The sequence below is a fragment of the Orcinus orca genome, chromosome 7 (assembly GCF_937001465.1).
Source record: "Orcinus orca chromosome 7, mOrcOrc1.1, whole genome shotgun sequence".
Lineage (NCBI taxonomy): Eukaryota > Metazoa > Chordata > Mammalia > Artiodactyla > Delphinidae > Orcinus > Orcinus orca.
In genome coordinates, this window is record NC_064565.1 from 28,260,071 (window position 1) to 28,281,651 (window position 21,581).

A 21,581-nucleotide genomic window follows, 5' to 3' on the forward strand; every position below is an offset into this window, starting at 1 on the left:
AAAAAAACTTCCTGAGGAGTTGAATTTTGTTGCCTGTTTTCCTGCAAATATTGAAGAAGGGACAGAGGAAGGGATCTGAGCGGCTAATTAATTCCATTTATAGGCTTTTAATTATCCCCCATTTCAAGCCATAAGCCTTATTACTTTTTTCTAGGGCCTTTAGGACACAAACTTTCTCAGAGTTCTGTAAGTATAAATTAGTTTTTTCTGTTGTTGTTACCATATTCTTCTGTAGGCAGAATCTTCAGCTTCCTTTACACTTTCAAGTTGCTTACTGCTCCTCTACCTGTTCCCCGTGTTCCAAAATTCATTGCTGTCTATTCTCCACCTCTAGTTCTATATTTTTGTCCCTTATTGATTTCTATCTTTTAATACCTTTACTGTCATTTCAAGGGAGCATTAGGAAGGAGTGAAAATACATACAAGTGTCATGTCCCCCAAGTTAATGGGAAGCCTTCTAACCTTTCTGTCACTTCTGTTTTAGGCTATTTATTCTGGAATAGAAAGGATGTTGAATGTTAATTTTTGTGGTGATTGACTCAGTTATTCTCTTTGAGCATGTACTCCAAAATCTGTTTTATAATAAAATTCACTGGCCAACCAAACTTTTCCCAGGCTAAAAATTTGTTCTAATTTAATCTAAATGTTTATTGGCTCTGTATGATTCGTGTCAGACTGAGCTGTTGGATTGGGGATTTATAGGGAGAAGATTTCTCCTTGGAGGTCAGATTATCAATGGAACAATTCCTTTATGGCCACCTGGAAATTATCTTCCTTCAACTTTTTCTTTCATGGTGAAATTTTGATATTTAAGATAAGTTTCATTTTTTCTTAACTAAGAAAGCAGAGGATTCTATGCAAAGAAGTATGAAAGTCAAAGATGAAAACTAGTCAGAAATATGAATTAAAGACCAAAAGACAGTATTACAAATTCATAAAGCAACCTGAAAGCTTATTTTATGAACATCTTCATGGCCATCATCTTATTACCGTGAATCACAGGCAGTGTTGATTGGAACTAAAAAAGGAGAAAAAGCCTAGCTTCTTGTGGGTTGGTTATGGATTTACTTAATTCATGCAGTTATTTTGATATATCAACAAAGTTCCCCCAACTTCACAGCCACAGGTGACATCTGTGCTACAGACATTAGTGCCACAGGTAATATCTGAGACTTAGAGAAATAATTTCAAAAGTGTATGTTTAACACCATTCATATTTACTACTCTCTTTAATACTGTGTACTGTTAAAGCTTATTTTCATAGCAAATGTATGCATATGAATTAACCATCTCATCCTTTTGTTTCTTTTATTCTTTGGAATTACTATGGTAGCCAGACTGTGGTTCCTGTAGGCAATCTGTGATATTACTACCCTCTTACCTTGATCATTTTTCCCCCAAATGAGGAAAACAATAAGCTACTGTGGAAAGAAGTAGTTTTATCACCCAACGGTGAATTTCATTCATGGATGCACTTCATGAATGAAACTGGTAAGAATAACATATGGATATGTTTTTTTGGTGTGGATTTTTCCTCAGGGTTAATAATTTTTTTTAATTGAATACAACTGCTCAAGGATTTTTGTTGCTAAGTATACTCACTATGTTGAAAAGGTATGGCTTCCTTTTAAATCTTTTTAGACTACCATTTTGAGGCTTTTACTTAGCTGTATTTGCAGAGAACCTGTAAACAATAGAGATGCTGACAGCACACATTAGGTAGGCTGCTGCGGTGGTTCAGATCACAGGTACCAAAGTCAGACTGTCTGGGTGCTAAGCGAAGGTGTGTGACCTCAGCATTACGCCTTTGCTTTCTCATCACTAAAATGGGAATAAATGAGAAAGTCTATGTAAAGCATAGTTCATATTCTGTATTACATACTCAAAAGTACATTTTCTATACTCAGAGTATTACATGATCAAAGTCATATTAAGTACTCAATTAATGCTACCTTTTTGTTGCTATTTAATGGATGCTACTGTAAGAGATTATTTCCTGTCCCTCCCACCGCCTGACATGTAGAACACAGTTTAGATATATAGACATGCAAGTATAAAGAATATTATTTCTCTCAAGAGGTCATCTGATATCCTTTTACTTCACTTTAAAGTTTATCTTCTAAAATAAGTGTTTTTAAAATTTCCATTTTATTGCTTATTTCTATTGGCCTTCCTCATGCACCTTAGCTGGTTCAAATATTGGATCTCCAATAATATTGTCCCCTGTCATTTCCATTTATAGAATGCTTTTATTGTTTTCAAAGCAAGAGCTAGGGGTTCTATCCAATACAATTTACCAGGCAGAATGCAGTCTCAAAGCTTACTTAAGAGCCAAGAATGTGTAGCCCGTTTGACCAAACCTGCGATTGAACTTAGATGGGTCCATATGATTGACTTCCTCCATCTTCAAATTTGGAATGAGAAAAATCAAGGATGTGAGCAACACCTTTACATTTGATGATAAGGTCAAAAATTATTATATTATAATACCTTTTCTTTTGTCTTCCCTGGTCCTGACAATAGCCTGAGATGTTTTGGGAAGGGTCAGGAAGAAAACAAGTTTGAATAGCATAGATATTAAGTGATGGAACCAACACTAGCCCAGTGCCCTTTCAAATTTCAGTGAAATTTTCATTACGCAAAGGTCTTTGGTTTTCCTTGTTTGAAACTTTGAACTTAGAACTGCTAATGGTGTTGCCATTCTCAACAGAGGGGCTTGTGAGCCAAAAAAAGTACCACTTTTTGTTTCCTTAGATTTCATGTTAATTGGTTATCATTTTGGTGGTTGATGATCCAGATAAACAAATGTTTTACGCCAAGTGGAGGCTTCTCGTTACAGCATTCTATGCTGTTATAATACAGTAATTATTACCATGAAAGAATGATTCTTTTTAACAACTTTATTGAAGTATAATTTATATACCCAAATGTACCCATTTAAAGTGTATATTTTAATTATCTTTACTACATTTACCAAGTTATACAACCATCACGACCACCTATTTACAGTTAATTCCCATTCCCACCCCCAGCCCTAGGCAACCACTGATCTAGTTTCTTTCTCTATGAATTTGCCTTTTCTGGATATTGCATATAAAGGGAATCATACAGGAAGTTGTCTTTTGTGACTGGCTTCTTTCACTTAGGATAACGTTTTTGAACTTCATTGATATATGCTGTATTATAGCATATCGATACTTCATTCCTTTATATTGCTGAATAGTATCATATTCTATCGTATTGATACAGCATTTTTTAAATCCATTCACAAGTCAATGGACATTTGGCTTGTTTCCATTTTTTTTGGCTACGATGGATAATGCTGCTGTGAATATATGTGTGCAAGTCTTGGTGTGGACATTTTCATTTTTCTTGGGAGTGGAATTGCTGGGTTATATAGCAAATAGATGCTTAATTTTTAAAGAAATTGCAAACTGCTTTCAAAAGTGGCCTTAGCTTTTATATTCCCACCAGCAATATAAGAGGGTTCCTGTTTTGCCATATTTCTTGCTAACATGTGTTTTGTCTGTGTTTTTGATTAAATTTGTTTTAGTGAGTATGAAATAGTATCTCATTGTAGTTTTGATTGGCATTTCATTAATGACTAATTATGGTGTCTTTTCATGTATTTATTAGCTATTTGTATATTTTCTTTGGTGAAATGTCTACTCCAGTCCTTCTTGCATTTTTAAATTGCATTAGTTATCTTCTTGTTATTGAGTTTCAAGAGTTCTTTTTATGTTCTAGATACAAGCCCTTTATTGGATATGGGGTTTACAAATATTTTCTTCCAGTCTGTGGCTTCCTTTTCAGTTTGTAGTGGTGTCTTTGAAGTGCAAATGTTTTGAATTTTAAAGTCCAATTTATGAATATTTTTTTCGTTTATGGATTGTACTTTTGGTCTCATAGCTAAGAAATCTTTGCCTTATTCAGGTTGTCAAAGAACTTTCTCCTCTGTCTTCTTAAATTTTTGTAGTTTTAACTGTTACATTTAGGTCTGTGATACGTTTTGAAATTCTTTTTTGTATGGTGTGGGTAAGGGTTTAAGTTCATTTTTTTGTTTTGGATATGGATATCCAATTGTATCAGCATTGTTTATTGAGAAGACTACACTTTCCTCATTGAATTGCCTTGGCATCTTTGTGAAAATCAATTGACCATAAATATAAGGGTTTATTTCTGGACTTAGAGCTCTGTTCCATTGTTGTAAATGTCTGTCTTCATGCCATTACTACACAGTCTTGCTAACTGTAGCTTATCTTGATAACTTTATAATACATTTTGTAACTGGGAAGTTCTCCAACTTTGTTTCATTTAAAAATTCCTTTTGCTATTTTGAGTCTTTTGCATTTCTGTTTCCATTTTAGCATCAGTTTGTCAACTTCTGCATAAAAGCCTGATGGACTTTTGATAGGGATTATGCCAAATATATAGTTCAGTTTAGAAAGAATTGCTATCTTAGCAATATTGTGTCTTCGGTTTATGAACGTGGAATGTCTCTCCATTTCTTTTATTTCCCCTAGTAATATTTTGTAATTTTTAGTGGATAAACCTTATACTTCTATTGTTAAATTTATTCTTAAGCATTTTATTCATGTTGAATGAAGTTGTTCTTTTAATTTCATTTTAAGATTATTCACTGGTAGTACAAAGAAATACAATTTATTTTTTTAAAGAATTTTATTTTATATTGGAGCATAGTTGATTAACAATGTTGTGTCAGTTTCATGTGTATAGCTAAGTGATTCAGTTGTACATATACATGTATCTATTCTTTCTCAAATTCTTTTCCCATTTAGGTTATTACAGAACATTGAGCAGAGTTCCCTGTGCTATACAGTATTTTTAATACAGATCTTGTATGTGCCATGACTGGTTGTTAAGCTTATTATTTGATGATTAAGCTACTCCCTGATTTAAAATTGATGATACTAGAGAGCTATGTAGAATTTTCTGGACTTCCTGGATATTAATTGTAGGAGTAAAATTTATTTGCAGTACTTCCTGCCTAACAGAAGCTTGTAGTGTTAGGGTATAATAGGGGGGAACTGAGCCTTTTAATGATCTCTGCTACCTCTCTTGTCCAGAAGGCCTCTCCTAGCACCTTATCACGGCAAGAGTCTTTTTTCCTGCAAACAAATGAATAGAGAAAACATCCTTTAAAGTACCAATGGACCATGTTACGAAAAATACCCTTAGTTAAATGAAGAGACTATTAAGACATAGGAGAACTTGGCCAGTATCTTTTAGCTTATATTTTTGAGAGTACTTGGTTTGAATGGAAAAGATGTATTGTTTTTCTGTTTCCTAAAACTCTGTTTAGAGATCAGTCCTGCAGTCTATGCCTGGTACACTATAATTCTAGCCTCCTGAGAGTTAAGTATCTTGTTTTTGTTTTAATATTTATCTCCATTGTGTATTATTATATGCTTCAAGTAACTACTATTTATCATTTCAACTACATGGTGCAAAGATGTTTATTGCCTTCTTAAATGTGATTTTAAAACTGTATTCTGACACTGTAACTTTTCTTCTGGGAACACATGTCCAGTTTTATAAGGTAAATCAATTGGACAGTGTATTTCAGCTAACATAAACTGGTTTTGTTCAGAACATGCCTATAGTTTCCAGTGAATCACAGCTATATTTAGTATCCTGAAATGGTGGGAGGTTTTAAAAAGTTCAGAAAGTAGCAAGTAGGTGAGAATCTTGTTCGTTGCATTTCATTGGGTTTATATTAAAGTTGTAGGCGGGGTTCCTAAAATTGCTGGTGGGGAAATTTGAGGATTACCAATAACTAGATATTCATGTGTTTGATGCTTACCAGCATTTATGTTAAGTTCAGAGAATCAGAAGGATTCTCATATTCCTACCCAGAATACTACACGTAAAGTCTTGTAAGATATTTAAGATTCAGTCGTGCAATACTTTAAACAAAGTATAAGTTCTATAATTGTTAACATGTCGATAACATGCTTGTGGATACTTAGCTGGCCGCTTTGGTGGTGCAGTCTCCTGCACATAGCATGTCTGCTATGGCTGGTCATGAAAAATTACTTTTTGAATTAGAACTTAATAAAAACTTTCCCGGTCTGAACACTTAAGCTCTACTCCCTGTGCAATTAGTTGTTTCATTTCTTTCTCAGCAGTTGAGTAATGATTATGGCTCCAGATGCAGTGAGAGTGATAAAGAGATTGATTAATTTCACTTGAAAGGGCATATGTTCAAAGAGAATCCAATCGGAATGCCATGAATGAAGATCTGACATCTCTGCAGTGGAGAGTTGTACCCTTACATGGTGTCCCACCAGTGCTGAGAATAGGATCTCTAAACCAATGATATTTATCCACTTGGTCTATAAAATATTGAGTCTTGCTCATAACCTAGTGCACACCTATGTGAGTGTATCTGTTCTTGCTACCATTCTCTGTCTTTGTAACAAGCTATTTGTGACAGTTGGAAAGGTTCCTTTGGCTCCTTTACCCTAGGGATGCCTTTGAGTTGCATGTTGTTATTGATCAGTAGCATCAAGGTTGCTTCAGAACGATGGCTTAATTTAGAACACACACAGGCACACACACACCACTGCACAACAGAACCTTTCTATATTCTAGTGTGGAAAACATCTTCAATATTACAGCAGTGTGACCACCGAGAAAAACCTTTTATTACATTTTATAAAAAAACAAACGAAAAAAAGGTCTATTTATCTAATACTTTATCAGTTTACATCGATTTGATACTTCATATTTTCAAGGAACACTTTACATCTTAAATATATCTTTTACATACCACTCCCTTTCGTTTTCATGTATTCTGTAATTTTTTAAAAGAAATATTTTATGACAATTTAGAAGTGACTGAAAACTTAATTTTTAAGAGTAAAATAAAACATCCATCAAAACTGGTGGGTTCAAATTTTGATGAAATAAAGATAAGGATTCACAGCTGTGATTTTAGCATGGAGCTTAAACTGAATGGGTTTTGTTTCTGAGTCTGTAAATGAGTGGGTGTGCATCCCTGAATAAATAGAACACATGCATACTTCTTTTGGAAAGTGTCTCTTATATACAAGTCTCTCTCATAAGGCATGAAGTTGAGAGGATTGTATAAATTCGTGATACTTTGAAGACCATCATAAGAACTTTTACTCAGTGCTTCTGTAAATCAGGAAAGGGTTCTCATTCCTTGGATTTGCTGATTGTTTTAATAAAGAAGTTTTTATCTGAAATGTCTTAGGTTCTTTTTCCTGCCTTTACGCTTGAATGCTAAGGTTTTATTCATGCAGCAGGTAGTTCTTGGGCATTACTCTATGCCAAGTGCTATGCTGTGAAAGCTAAAGGGTGGAGCAAGACAAGCTCCTGTTTTTAGTAGGAGGGGCTGCCATTGACTGATTGCAACATGGAGCAAATAGACCATGTGGCCCTCGAAGACCCATCCTGAAAGAACACCAAGAATTTCCTTCTAAGTTATATTGATGCAAAACTTTGGATGTTTTAAGAATATATCCCTTACTCTGTGCTTCTTGCATTTTTTCTTTTTAAGCCCTAGGATGTTTTTTCTGAGAATACACAAGTGCTTCCTAATCACTGCATTCTGAAACAGACAGTGAGGTCAGTAAAGGATGATAACAAGATGACTGGAAAGGGGATGTCTGAGAAGAATTTCACAGATATTTAAACACTCCTCAGCACTTAGGTTAAATTTTTAAAATTTATTGGGGAAGTCGCTTTAGCTCTTTAAGTCCTTTTGATATTTTGAAGACATTTCCGTTAGGGTGAACTTTGACAAGGAGAGATTCTCCCCAGGGAGTTTCATTTGTAATACTCAAGAAGAATGTACATCCTTAACAGGAGTTTCACAAATCAAGGATACTTTTTAAAAAGTTTTTTTGAAAATCATTTTGTATTCAATATTAAAGCCACGGATGCATTCAAAGGTAGGCTTTGCCGTCTCTCATTCCATCTTTGTTGGACTCTCTGATTTGTCCTTGATTGATTTTGAAATAGATGAGCCAGCTTTTAGAGCAGGAGAATGATTTAATTATTACAGAGCCCAAGAAGCAAAATCAGATTTGATGGTATGTTGAAACAGTGTTCAGGATGAATTAGTGAACAGATGTGGCGTATATGTCATTGATACCTGATACCCTCATGTTGAACTAAAAGTGGTGCCTTTTCCTTTAGGTCTTCAACTCTACATATCAAAGCGTTGAATTTATTGGTGCCTCTTAACCTGGGATGAGTTCACTTGTCTCATAATGGAAATTGGGGCACCGATAAAGAATCTAGAGCTTAACAAATGGAGGAAAGGACAAATGCAGGATATACTTAATTTAGTCGATGGTTAGGGACCACATTGTAGGATGATAAAATTAGCAGCCTGAACACCGATGTCAGTACTGACACCAGAGGTCAGCTAATGTACAATTTATCTTTTAGTAGTTTCAAAGGTTACTGTGATTATTTGGATCATTATGAAACATATATTTAAGCAAATACTTTCATAGAATTCTGGAGCGGGAAGGGACCTTGAGATCATCAGACCTGGCCTTCTCAGTAACAGGTGAGCAAGCTGAGGGCCAGGAAGACAGCTTGGAGCAACAGGGACAGAATGGGACATGGGGCCTCTCAGTCCATCCTCCGTGCCCCATTTCAGGTGCAGTTCACTTCCCTCTTCCACGTGAGCCAATGATGGAAAGACCAGAGCCTGCCTATAAGGGGGCAGATGGTGGACTTTAGTGGTACCCATGCCACATTCTGTAGTCTAAATAATAGGAGGTCATTAAAAGTGGAAGCTAAAAATCAATGAATTCAGCTGGGAGTTCTCAGGAGAAAAGACAGATGAAAAAATATAGCAGAGATGTTCAGAATGGCTTGTCAGAAGGTCAGGATTCCTCTCCCATCATTAGACAGAGGAGGAGAACCTGAGAATCTGGACCAGAGTTTGCAGCTCTGGAACTGGATGAAGAGAGCAGCTACTTCCCAATATTTATGTGGGAGAAACTTCATTTTATTTTTTTGGTTTCTTTTTTTTAAATGGAAGCATAGATAATTTATAGTGGCTTTGCTGTACACCTGAAACTAACACAACATTGTAAATCAACTATATTCCAATAAAAATTTAAAAAAAGAAAAAAGGAGAAAAAGTTTACACTGTTGTGTTAGTTTCAAGTATACAGCAAAGTGATTCAGTTATATCTGTATCTATCTATCTATCTATATATGTGTTCTTTTTCAGATTCTTTTCCATTATAGGTTATTACAAGATATTGAGTATAGCTCCCTGTGCTATACATTAGGTCCTTGTTGTTTATCTATTTTATTTATAGTAGTGTGTATCTATTAATCCCAGACTCTAATTTATCTCCCCACCTCTACGCCCCACCCCCTCCACTGCTGTCTCCTTTGGTAACCATAAGTTTATTTTTGGCCTGTGAGTCTATTTCTGTTTTATAAATAAATGGAAACGTCATCTTAAAATCAATGCCAAGAATGGCCGACATTACAGATTAGGCCAGCACAAAGGCACTTGGAGGTTGGATGAAACTGGTTTGTGTCAGAGCTTTGTTCTTACTAGTGTGTGAGTTTAGCCTACTTGAGCATCCTCCCCCCGCCCCCGCCCCCCCGGCCTCAGTCTTCTACTTAGCTCTGTATTCCTTCCCTCATTCACTTGATAAACACTTACGTAGCATTTATTATGGCCTCTACTGTATTCTGTCAAACTGGGTTATTCGTATGTACCCCAGAAAGCTGTTTTAAAATATGAAATTGGACAATGTACTAAAACATTTAGCACAAATGAGGAGGTGAAATTGAGCTAGAGTTGAACTGTTGGCATGGGAAAACCATGGTGGCACCTGCCTGAGGCTTCCCGCTCTTTGGCCGGGGCCATCTCTGGCCTCCCAGGGGTGGGACAGCTGGTGCCGAGGCAATGATGGTGCATCCCAGTTGGGAAGAAGCAATGAGGGGTCTGGAGACCTCCAGGAACCTTCAACAATTGGCCCTTGGATCTCACTGGGAGGTAATTTTGGAACAGATGAAATAATTTGGACAAAGGAATTAGCACAAGCTGAGAGAAAAGAAAAAAAATTCTTGCTTCCAGCCAATGTGTGTTTCATTTGATTTAATTTTTCTGTTTTCTTTCATCTGAGAACTTCTTTAGTGTAGTTGGTCGAGGGATTCCTGAGACTCATACAGTGCTGGAGCTGGTACCGCCTTCTGTTTTTTTCAACTAAGAAAACTGAACCTGTGGGAGGGGAGGTGACTCTGTAATGGACTCCTTGGCCTTCCTCTTCGTATTTATCTAATGTGATCCTCATAGCAACCCTAGGGAATGTGTAGGTAAGTCTTTGTCTCCAATTCCATGTGGATTGCTTAGGACATTGCAGGAAGTCATTGGTAGAGATGGAATCAAAATCCAGCTCTTCAGATAAGTGGTTGGGTGCTCTTATTATCATCCTACTTAATTGGTAGTGAACTTTGCAGAACTCTACCTTCATTCCTTCAGTTGGCTGTCAGATATTTATGAGGCAGTTGCCATGGTGCTTACCATATTCTAGGCCCTGAGGATACAATGATGATTTCCTTTTCTTCACTCTCAGGGAGTTTACCATCTAGTTGGTGGCATAGCACATAAGCAGACAATTGCAGAAAGAAAAGCCAACAGAGATATGTTGAAAGCATTATGAGAATACAAAGATTGTATGAAAAATATTTCTTTGAACAGTAGAAAAGAGCTATCATCATCTGTATGCTAGGCAGTATGCTAAGTGCTTTGCACAAATTATTTTATGTATTAGAAAGACCATTTCATTGACCCTAAATTAATATCTAGGTTTATAGTCATCCTTCCTAATCCTGATAGTACCTATTCTCTTCCCCAAGCTTCCATAGAATGTTCTGGTATGTAATGAAAAAGCATATATCAGGAGTAACGTATCACTTTTTGTTGTAGGTAGATATACCAATGACAACCAATTTGAGACAAATTCCTCATTATACATTGAGACAGATTATTATTATGGATTATCTAAAATTGAGGGAGCATGTAGTCTCTTGCAAAGACAGAAAAACAGTGAGAGTCTGATAGAAGAGGACATTTGGGGCTAGTGTGAAAAACCTCTTTACATCAGGGAGGGTAGGGAGGCATGCAGGCGGCTCTGAACGTTGCATACCAGTGGGAGACACTCCCAGCCACCAGCGGAGTCAAGCTGTAGCATTTTCCTGCGAGTATAAACTGAGGTTTTCAGTCGCTGGTGGGAGAACCCAATCTCAGCATTCTAGCCCGTTTAACCTGGTCTCCCCCACTTCCTCTGCTCTGCTTTTTGTGATCCCTTTTCTCATTTCCTCTCCATTTCGTAATAGAGGTCTTTAAAATTTAAAGATTTTTAAAAATCTTTATTCCCTTGCTTATCCTATTTCCCTTGTTTGGGATGGATTTCCAGGGGAATCTGAGGTTAGGGATGAACTCTTTGTCTTCAACTGCAGGCAGATACCCTATGAGAGCCTCCTAACTTAAAAATTTCTACCCTATGAGAGCCTCCTAACTTAAAAACTTCTAGTATTCCAAAGTGTGCTCTGAATATTGGATAGAAAGAAAAAGAATGTGTATGTGTGTTTATATATATTGTGTATATATACTTATACATGTATATATGTGTGTGTATATATAGAGAGAGAAAGAGAGAGGGGGAGAGGGAAGGGGAGGGAGGGAAAGGGTTGAGGAAGGTGTGTGGGTGGGGAAAGTGCACACCTTGATTTTCTTGTACTTGCAGGTGTTTGCTACTAGAAAAGGAGGATTTATTGGAGGTGGGGGTGAAGTCACATAAAATAAACCAGAAATTTTGGGAGTCATCATACAGCCATTATGGAAAACAGCATGGAGGTTTCACAAAAAGTTAAAAATAGAACTACCATATGAGCCAGCTCTCCTACTTCTGGGTATATAGCCAAAGGAAATGAAATCACTGTCCTGAGAGATATCTGAGCCCCCGTGTTCACTGCAGTGTATCATACAGTATTATTTACAATAGCCAAGACATAGAAACAACCTAAGTTTCTATTGACAGCTGAATGAATAATGAAAATGTGTTTTACACACACACGTACACACACACGTACACACACACACACATGGGAATACTACTCAGCCATAAAAAAGGAAATCCTGCCATTTGAGACAACATGGATGGACCTTGAGGGAATTATGCCAAGTGAAATAAGTCAGACAAAGACAAATACTGTGATGATTTCACTTATATGCAGAATTAAGCACATGAAGAAATTTTCTAGATAAGAAATGTGAAAAAGGTTTCATTATATCTTTGATTAAAAATGGACAAAAATGGAAGCATTGATGTAGAATTAAGTAGTCTTCAGATTTTATTCTTTCAATCAGTTACAAAGATAGGAAATATTGTTTTTAAAATTTTAAATGAAAATTTAAATTTTTTATGAAAATTTAAAATTTTTATTTTCAAATCTGTACACGTTGGTACATTTCAATCCACTTGTTGACCTACATTGTATCAAAGAATTTTTTTTTTTTGCTGCAAAAAGCTTTATTGTTTCCATTTGGTCCAAGGCTTGGGAGAGGGGTCCAGGATGGTTAGAAAGCTGCCCAGAGGCTGCAGAGACGGGCTTCAGGCAGAAGCCCTGACGCCAGAGGGGCTCCTCAAAGGCCGCTGGGTTCCGAAAGTTCCTAGTCATACTTGAGGGTGAGCCTTTCAAAGAGACACTCGCCCAGCCCAGCCTGGGGACCAGCCAGCCTGCAGAGGTTGGTCAGGTGGTCACCCATTTTCTTGATGAGTTTCACCCCCTCATCTAGGAGGTGGCTCTCCAGGAAGTCGCAGAGGCGAGGTTCTGTGCGGGCAAAACCCAGGGCACGCAGATTCAAAAGGGCCTGGTTCAGGTTCTTCTTCATTTTAATGGCGGCTTCCATAGCGTCCTGGGTATTACCCCACTCATCGGGAGATGGCTTCTGCACGTCCTGGAAGAGGGCGCGGCTGCTGCCCTGGTTTTGCATTTTCAAGAGACGCTTGGCGCCCTCGTGCATCTCTTCGGTCCATTCGCTGAACGAGTGGCCCACGCCCTCCAGAGCCACATCGGCGCGTGTCTAAATAGAAGACCAGAGAGAGGGAGGTGTAGGAGGCCCACAGATGTTATGTTGACCAGACGGTTGACGGCGGCCTCCACCTCGGTGGAATAATTCTGACAAATCTGGGAGCTCACAGTTGATAAGGAATTAAGCTCAAAAAATGGTGTTGGGGCTTCCCTGGTGGCGCAGTGGTTGAGAGTCCGCCTGCCGATGTAGGGGACACGGGTTCGTGCCCCGGTCCGGGAGGGTCCCACATGCCGCGGAGCAGCTGGGCCCGTGGGCCGTGGCCGCTGGGCCTGCGCGTCCGGAGCCTGTGCTCCGCAATGGGAGGGGCCGCAGCGGTGAGAGGCCCGCGTACCGCAGGGAAAAAAAAAAAAAAAAATGGTGTTGGCTGGTCCTGAGGATAGCTGAGTGTCTGACTCCGAAGGTTGCGACTGGAAGAAAGGTTGGAGGGTGGTCGGAGGCTGGAGCAAAGGGCGTCCCTGGGTCTGTTCCGTCCAAACACTTGAAGCAAGAGACAGATCCGGGGGACCACCGTGCGCACTGCCTCAAAGCAATATTTGATAACCAAGAGAGAAAATACAAAACAAAACAAGAAAATGATAAAATACGATAAACAAGGGCCATGGGATAATTTTAATTTTTAAGTAATAAAAGCTATTATCTTAATAATTTGTACACCTAGAAGTAATTGACAGTTTACTTTCATGAACTGTTTTGTAGTGAAAATCAACTCCTTAAAATCTGAGAACTTTTGTTTAAGAGACGCTGAAGTAATAATTATGGTCTCAAATAATGAAACATTGTCTTTTTCTCCTTCTTTTGAAAAGACAACTGCTGTATTTCACTGGCGTACAGATATTTCAGTTTGGAGGTTTTTGTTTTGCCTTCTTAAGCTGAAGAATAAATGTCACCAACATTAAGCAGTGGGACTTCTCCTTTGGTGCAGTATTTTAGGTGATAGGTGTGACACTAATAGTAGAGGAAATTTGATATAGGCAGCTATATCTGATGAAAAAACATTTTTCTGAAGTTTTTATATTTGCCTGAAAATTTTGTATCTTAAAGTTCTCAAAAATTGAGTGATTCAGTTTTCATTTAATCTTTTCAGAGAATTTATAAGACAGCTTTGATTTAAAACACTTCATGTTTTTTAATAGTTTTAATTTTTTTTTTTTGCAGAGATATGTTGAGTAGAGCTGCCAAAATTTGCTTCCTAGGCTCATTTAAAAATCTCTAGAGCTACATAAGATACTGTGTCATGCACAAAATTAATCACATACAAGAAAAATCTTATAAAAATTCCCACAAAGTGTTCTAGAAGTAATAGCAGTGATACTACTTATATTGATTGACCAGTTATTACATCCCTGGTTGCTCTTACATGCGTTATCTCATTGAATCCTCACAAATATAGTATGAGATTATTATCTCCGTATGACATCTGAGGAAAGAGATGAGTAGTAGAGTTGGAATTTGAAGTATAATATTCTTTTTTTTTTAATTTGTATTGGAGTATAGTTGATTTACAATGTGTTAGTTTCAGGTGTACAGGAAAGTGAATCAGTTATACATGTACATATATCCACTCTGTTTTAGATTCTTTTCCCATATAGGTCATTATGGAGTATTGGGTAGAGTTCCCTGTGCTATACTGTAGGTCGTTACTAGTTATCTATTTTATATATAGTAGTGTGAATATGTCAATGCCAATCTCCCAATTTATCCCTCCCTCCCTTTTCCCCCTTGGTAACCATAATTTTTTTCTACTTCTGTGACTCTGTTTCTGTTTTGTAAATAAGTTCGTTTGCACCAAAAATCTACAAACAATAAATGCTGGAGAGGGTGTGGAAAGAAGGGAACGCTCCTACACTGTTGGTGGGAATGTAAATTGGTACAGCCACTATGGAGAACAGCATGGAGGTTCCTTAAAAAACTAAAACTAGAGCTGCTACGTGATCCTGCAACCCCACTCCTGGGCGTATATCCGGAGAAAACCATAATTCGAAAAGATACATGCACCCCAGTGTTCTTGTTCAGTTTTGAGCTTCATGAATGTGTAGTGAATAGAAGAATGAATGCATGACAAAATACATACGTGACTTTGGAAAATCCAGTTTGAGCTTCTATTGATCTATGAAACCCTGAATACTAGTCAGGTTGTGTCTAACATATAGTCAAAAACCATATAGGAAATAAAGGGGAAAGGTGGATGGCATTGTTAATGGAGGTTTCGTGAACATGCTCCATCAACGTTCAAAATGAATAACTCTGAATGTATTGTATGTGATACTTTAGTATTTGTAATACGGCAAACAACTTAAGTCCTTTTCTGTTGTTACTGATTGTTTTGTTTTGGTCTTGGCTATTGTCACTGTTCATTTTCCTGCATGATTTCCTTGGGGGGGGCACAAATTACTGGCATAATGGAATGACTTGCTGTGAACCTTGAGAGTAGAATGGCATAGGAAGGAGTTGTTGGCAGGCAGAGAAGACAGTCATGTTCTCAGATTTATATTGACTGCTGGGGCCCCTCTGGGGTCTTTGGGGAGGTATCTTCCCTGGTTTGAGCTCCTTTCAAGATCAGGGCTGGTTTGGGGACTCCTGGAACAGCTTCCCAGGGAAAGAGAACTCAAATAGTGTGTCATCTGTCTCTGGAGAAATTAATCCAGGAGGGAGAAAACAACTTGACCTATAAACATTTAGAACTGAGTATAGTTTAGCAAGGGGTGTGGGGCAGGAGAGAAAGCAGGAGAGAATGAGGGGAGAGTTCAGAGAGGAGGGGCGGAGAAAAGTCACCATGCAGGTGGTCCTGCAACTAGTCCTTTCTGTGGTGGGGTCGTTCTAGAAGGTGGCACACTTTTAGGGATAAGGGGCAGTGTTCTGAGAGGGACTTAGTCATCTCCGTGTGGGACTTGATGGTTCCAGCATCTGTTTGAGAATCTAAAGTAGGTTGAATCCCAAGAGCATTTTCTAACATTGCACATGGGTTTTGTGGTTGGTCACATTGTGCAAATACAGCTTCATTAAGTCTAAAGAAATTCATGGTCCTGAAGCATTGATGAATGTTGTGAAAATATTTATTTATTCAGAGGCTTTTTGGTACATGGTAGAGAATGAAAGTACTTTGTGTATACGAACTGTTCCTTTCCTGGAGTTATGAATGTGGGTTCTGGAAAGACACAAACATGAGGTTGAATGCTGGCGCTGCCATTTGGTACTTATATAATTTGGCGCAAATTTCTTAAATTCTCTGTGCCTTACTTTCTTTGTGTATAATATTGTGGTTGATGGTACCTGAATTATAAGATCAAATGAGATAGTACATAGATCGTGCTTTGTTCAGTAACAGGTACATAATAAGGGATGATGCTAAAAGAACGTGGGGAGATATTAATTTTGGTCAGCAAAGTCAACTTGAAGCCCAGCTGTTGGTGAACGAATATATTTGCCCTTTCCTCTAACAGTATCAAATTTATGTTTTGTGCATGGAAATTTTTAATGTTTATACCCACTGAGAACATTCAGAGTGATGACTATGTTGATATGACCCAGATTCACATTGAAATTGCTCTTTAAATGCCATTCATTAGTAATTCTTTGATCATCTTTGTGTTTAACAAAAGTCATAGAATTGCTTTCACTGTTTCTTCCTAATACAAACCTTTTGGCATTCCTCTGGAGCTTTTATTGATAAACTCTTCCTTAAGCATACATCCAAATTAAATGTGAGAGCCTGCAGGTAAAAGAAATTGCTTCAAGGCAGTGCTTCCGTAGGATGAAAAATCAATAACAGTTTCATTAAGGAAGGAAGGATAGTTTAGACATACTCCTACCTAGCTTTCTTCTTACTGAAAGAAAAGAATAATTGTTGATTATGTCTTTCCTTTCAGATATAATGTTCACAGCTTAGTAACGTGGCCGCTGTACAGTTATATTGTATGCATCCCTTCAAGTCTGCTGGGTTTCTTGAATAGAGCCAGTTTTTACGTTTTGAAAAATTGACACTCATTTAAAGCAGTTTCTTTAATAATGCATGCCGTGCTGAACCTACTGCAAGTGAGCACTTCACAACCACCAAATCCTACTGATACATTTGAATTAGTTAAATTCCAAATTCCTTTCTAAGCAAATGCTTTAATTCCTTCTTTCCCCTCTACTGATTGGTTGATAGCCGTATGAGGAGATGGGCAGGTAGATAAAAGGGCGGATGGATGGTGCAAGGTAGAAAGGAAGGGAGGAATTCAACTGTAGTACAGTGGTATGTGTGCTTCTGGCTCTCTGCTTTCTGGCTCTATGATCCTGAGCCACTTACATTCTCTCTGTCTGAGTTTTATCACCTTTGAAAAGGTCATAATAATAGTTATATGATATTATACAATATATAATATCATACAACTATAATACAATATATTATAGTTAATATTATATAACTATTATTATGACCTTATGACATTATTATTATGCAGATGAAAATGAGTTATGTGAATTGTTGTAATCAGTGTCTATCCGATGACAGGTACCTTATAGTTATATAATTTGAGCTATATTATTAGTAACATTATTGAAAAAAAGATAAAGAGGTAGATAAGGTAAATACAATGAAATTTTTAAGATGCCCTTTTGTGCTAGAACAATTCAAGATGAAAATAATTGGATTTTAGCTAGAAGGAACACAAATATGTTTTCCGGGTTATCTTAGATGGGAGTTGGACTGCTTGTACAATAAAATGCGCCCGACAGAAGAGGGTTTTATCTGTAGGGTGGGATCTCAGAGAGGTGTAGGGAAACCACATCCCTGCAATAGGGTGAGGTACCAGTCTTTTTCAAGACATTGCAGTATTGAGGAAACATTCACATGGGGGTCAAACTGTGCTCGGAACTGAGTTACGAGACTTAAAGAAATCTTTTTCGAAGCAAAGTGCAATGGTTAGTTTTGCACAGTGTAGAAATAATCAGGGCACTCAGTCCAGAGCCAGAGAGAAGGCTTTCTCATAAATTGCTGCGTGTCTTGTATCAGGTGGTGATAGGATGTTGTCTCTCCTGTGATAGCAGCAGGCAACATGAGTATGGGAGAGTTTTTCATTGACTTTATTATAAAATGCTATTTCAAACTCTCAAGAGTTTAACTAGCCCAACCAGTCTTTATTTATCACATTTCTCTCAAGACCTATGAGGTTCACTCAGTAATAACTAAGTATAATTGCTAACATTTACTACTTTTTCTTAACAGTCAGGCACTCTTCCACGTGCTTTGCATGGATTTTTATATTCTTTTGCCTCATGCAGGTTGTGGTTGGTGTAGTAGTGTTTTGATTTTGTTGAGCTGGAGACCAAAGTACAGAGAGGTTAACTACTCAGCCCAAGGTCACACAGCAAGTCAGTGGTGGAGCCAGGTTTCAAACCCACTTCGATTCCAGAGCCTGAGTCCTAAACTCATGCCTTATATAATAAGTGCTTAATATTTGTGAATGGTTATAATAATAGCTACAGTTAAATATAGCCCAAAAAAAAGAAATCTCTGCTCAACATGACCCTTCATTTCCAGGTTTGTGTCAAGTGTGTGTACGTGAAGCACATTTTATAATGATTGCAGAAATAACCAACCATCTCTTTCTCTTCTGGTATAAAAGGAGATAAAGAGCCACTCCTACTTTACCTAATAATTGTTAAATTGCTTTCTTTTTGGTCTAATCTTTGCTAAAGGGAAGAAGGAGACCAGACACGGCAGGCTTTTTATTTTATTTTTTTAAAAATCTGCTAGCTGCCCAAAGAAAAGTGCTGGAGAGCAGATTTCAGTGTGCTTGTTAGATGTAGGGTTGTTTTGATTGTCTGTGGCCTGTAGGGAATTGGATGGGAAAAGCATATACTAGCCTCTACTCATGATGGGCAAGGAGAATATCAGGTCTGTTGGTTCAAACTGAGCTTCGTGGCCTTGAAAGGACTTGGCTGCAAGCAGCAGGCGTGGTAAGAAAGGTGCTATTTATGGAAGACCTACCGTGCCAGGTAGACTAGTTATCCTGTATTATAGGTGAGAAGAGCCAGGCATCAAGAAGTTCAGAAATTTGCTCCAAGTCACACAGCTCATGAGCAACAGAACTCAGCTTTGAGCTTGGATCTCTGCAACTCCTGCCTACTCCCCGCCATCCCATAGTGCCTCTTATAGTCGTCCAAGCATGTGATCTAGAAAATGCTTGGTCCCCATTGCTTCTCACTGGGCATGAAGTGCAGCTTCCAGCAGATGTGTTTTTTCTGGAGTCTCTCACCTCCCCTTGCCTCCTTTTTGATCCAGAGAGTTCGTCTATGTGGAGGCTGCATCTGGCCACGGCATGTGGCCACGCTGCACACTCATTGGTAGGGATGCAGAAGGCAGAGAGCACTTAGCACTTTATAGTGGAAAAGGACCTGGATCCTGGTGCTGCTGGTCATGAATCAGTGGTTTCATTCTCCAGTCATGGCATTGCACTTCTTGGAATTAAACCTCAGGGCTCCTAATGATAAAATGGACAATTAGAGTTATGCAGCCTATGTTACAGTCAGCATTATTATGAGGCTCTAAAAAGAAAATTTGTAGAAATACCTAGAAAAATAGCACTCAGATTAACACCGGTAGCAGTCTCATACAGGAGGCAATTTGGATAAACCATCAATTACTTTCATGAGGAACATTTTCAGCCATGCTTTGGTTTTTTCCAAATGATGAAAGTACCCATTCTCAGACTTTGGAGCACAACTTTTGCATTTATATGAACTCTTCCGTTTGGAATGGTAGTATTACCATTCCCCACTTTATTCCTATTCTCCTAGTTCCCTGTAGTAAATGGAAGTAGGTTCACGTTGCCACGGTGTCTATAGATATTAGTTAGCTCATCGAAATAGCATACCGTATTGGGTTCTTTCGTGGGGGAATGTCAGAGACTGACGGCTGCTTGGTTTCATCTGTGGCCTCCCAAAGCCAGCTGTTGTTTAACTGAGGCAGCCAGTCAGCTTTGCTGAGCTCTCAGCTGGGAGTGGGGTGGAACTAGGCATTTTAACCAGAATCGATCATCTGCTCAGTACTTAAGTAGCGTGAGCCTCCCTACTCTGGCTAGCCTAATGGACTTGCCACTGTGTCTCTATTGTTGAGCAGTGGTTACTATACAGATTGAGGCATATCTGGTTTCAGTTCAGTCTGTTCCCACAGATGAGGCCCAAGTATGATCACATCGTATCAATTATTTAAGGTGCAGCGTCTGTGTAACCTGAGCCATAAGTAAAAGTTGGCCCTCCGTCTGTTCTGTCACCTGGAGGACTCTCTGTTTTCCAAGGGAAATAGTCCATCTTGTGAACTGACATCATTAGAGTCATAAAAATTCAAATGTGCCTTGAGCGATTACTTTGGCATAAAGACTCAAGTACAATATCCAAAAGCTTAGCATCCTTTCACTGAAATACAATGGTTTAGGCTTGGATGGAAGAAATTTCTGGAACACTAATTGCAGTTCCAAAACAGTATTACTAGTTGTAGTCTGAAGAAACTTGAATCTGTAAACTCCATTCATTTTCATAGACTCTGAAAAGTTCTTTTTTTTTTCACTTGTAAATTTAGTTTGATTATAAATGTATTTAGTCATGGATTGTTTGGAAAATGAAACAGAGCACAGAGGTTATTCTTCTATAATTTCTTTAATTTGTAGGTGAAGAGCTCTGGGTCTAGAAACAAAATCCACTTGTTGAAGGTCACACCACAACCAAAGTCATCTGATTTCTGGAGTAACCTTTCTGGTACATCGTCTTTGTTACTCACATAATCCTACTTTAGCAAAGAATCAAAGCCCAGGTCTCTCTCATGTTCATTTCCCCACTCTGGTTTCAGCAAGTTGGAAATAGAAAAGTAAAAGGGAACTAAATCCATCTGCCCTTTCCTCTTGTTGAATTACTTGCTAAATATAGTTGCTACCTTCTATCTATTCTTATCCTTGTCTGCATAAGACCTGTTCCTTGAGCCTGTCCTTATTTCTTCCTGACTGCGTGTAATGAAGACATTGGGGTAGACTGTGGCATGTGACAGCATCCCTGAAGTTACACATCGCATAGTTGTAGACCCACCGCTGAAAGGTTTATGACTCACACTCCTTGCAGTGAAGGATAGCACCAGAGCTTTGTTACTCTCCTCTGTGATGCATTCTGAATTCAAGTGGCTGGGACCAGTGGGGAACCTGGCTTCTTTAGTGAATTTCCAGAAGTGCAATGTTCAATGGGCTGCCCCATTTAAGGAAATTATCTAGACTCAGCCAATGGAGTTTAAAGGGATGTTAGTTTCTTCAAATTGATCTCTTCCCTTTCTTAGTACATATACTGTACTGGTCTTCTGGCCTGGGCGAATAAAGTACACAGCTCCTTTTAACACCTGGAGGCCTGGGGAATGAGTACCGTGAGTGTAGTGCTGGCAGGACTTGACATTCTCCTCACTGAGGCTTTTCTACCTTGGGTCTTCCTCGTT

At 38.3% G+C, this 21,581-nt stretch overlaps 1 protein-coding gene and 1 pseudogene across 1 annotated transcript in view; one reads left to right on the forward strand and one right to left on the reverse strand.

Moving 5' to 3' along the window:
* Positions 1–21,581, forward strand: part of THSD7B (thrombospondin type 1 domain containing 7B) — a 909,478-nt gene that overhangs the window by 147,860 nt on the left and 740,037 nt on the right. The gene's annotated exons all lie outside the window — the stretch shown is intronic.
* Positions 12,671–21,581, reverse strand: part of LOC105747772 (ferritin light chain-like) — a 64,634-nt pseudogene continuing 55,723 nt past the window's right edge.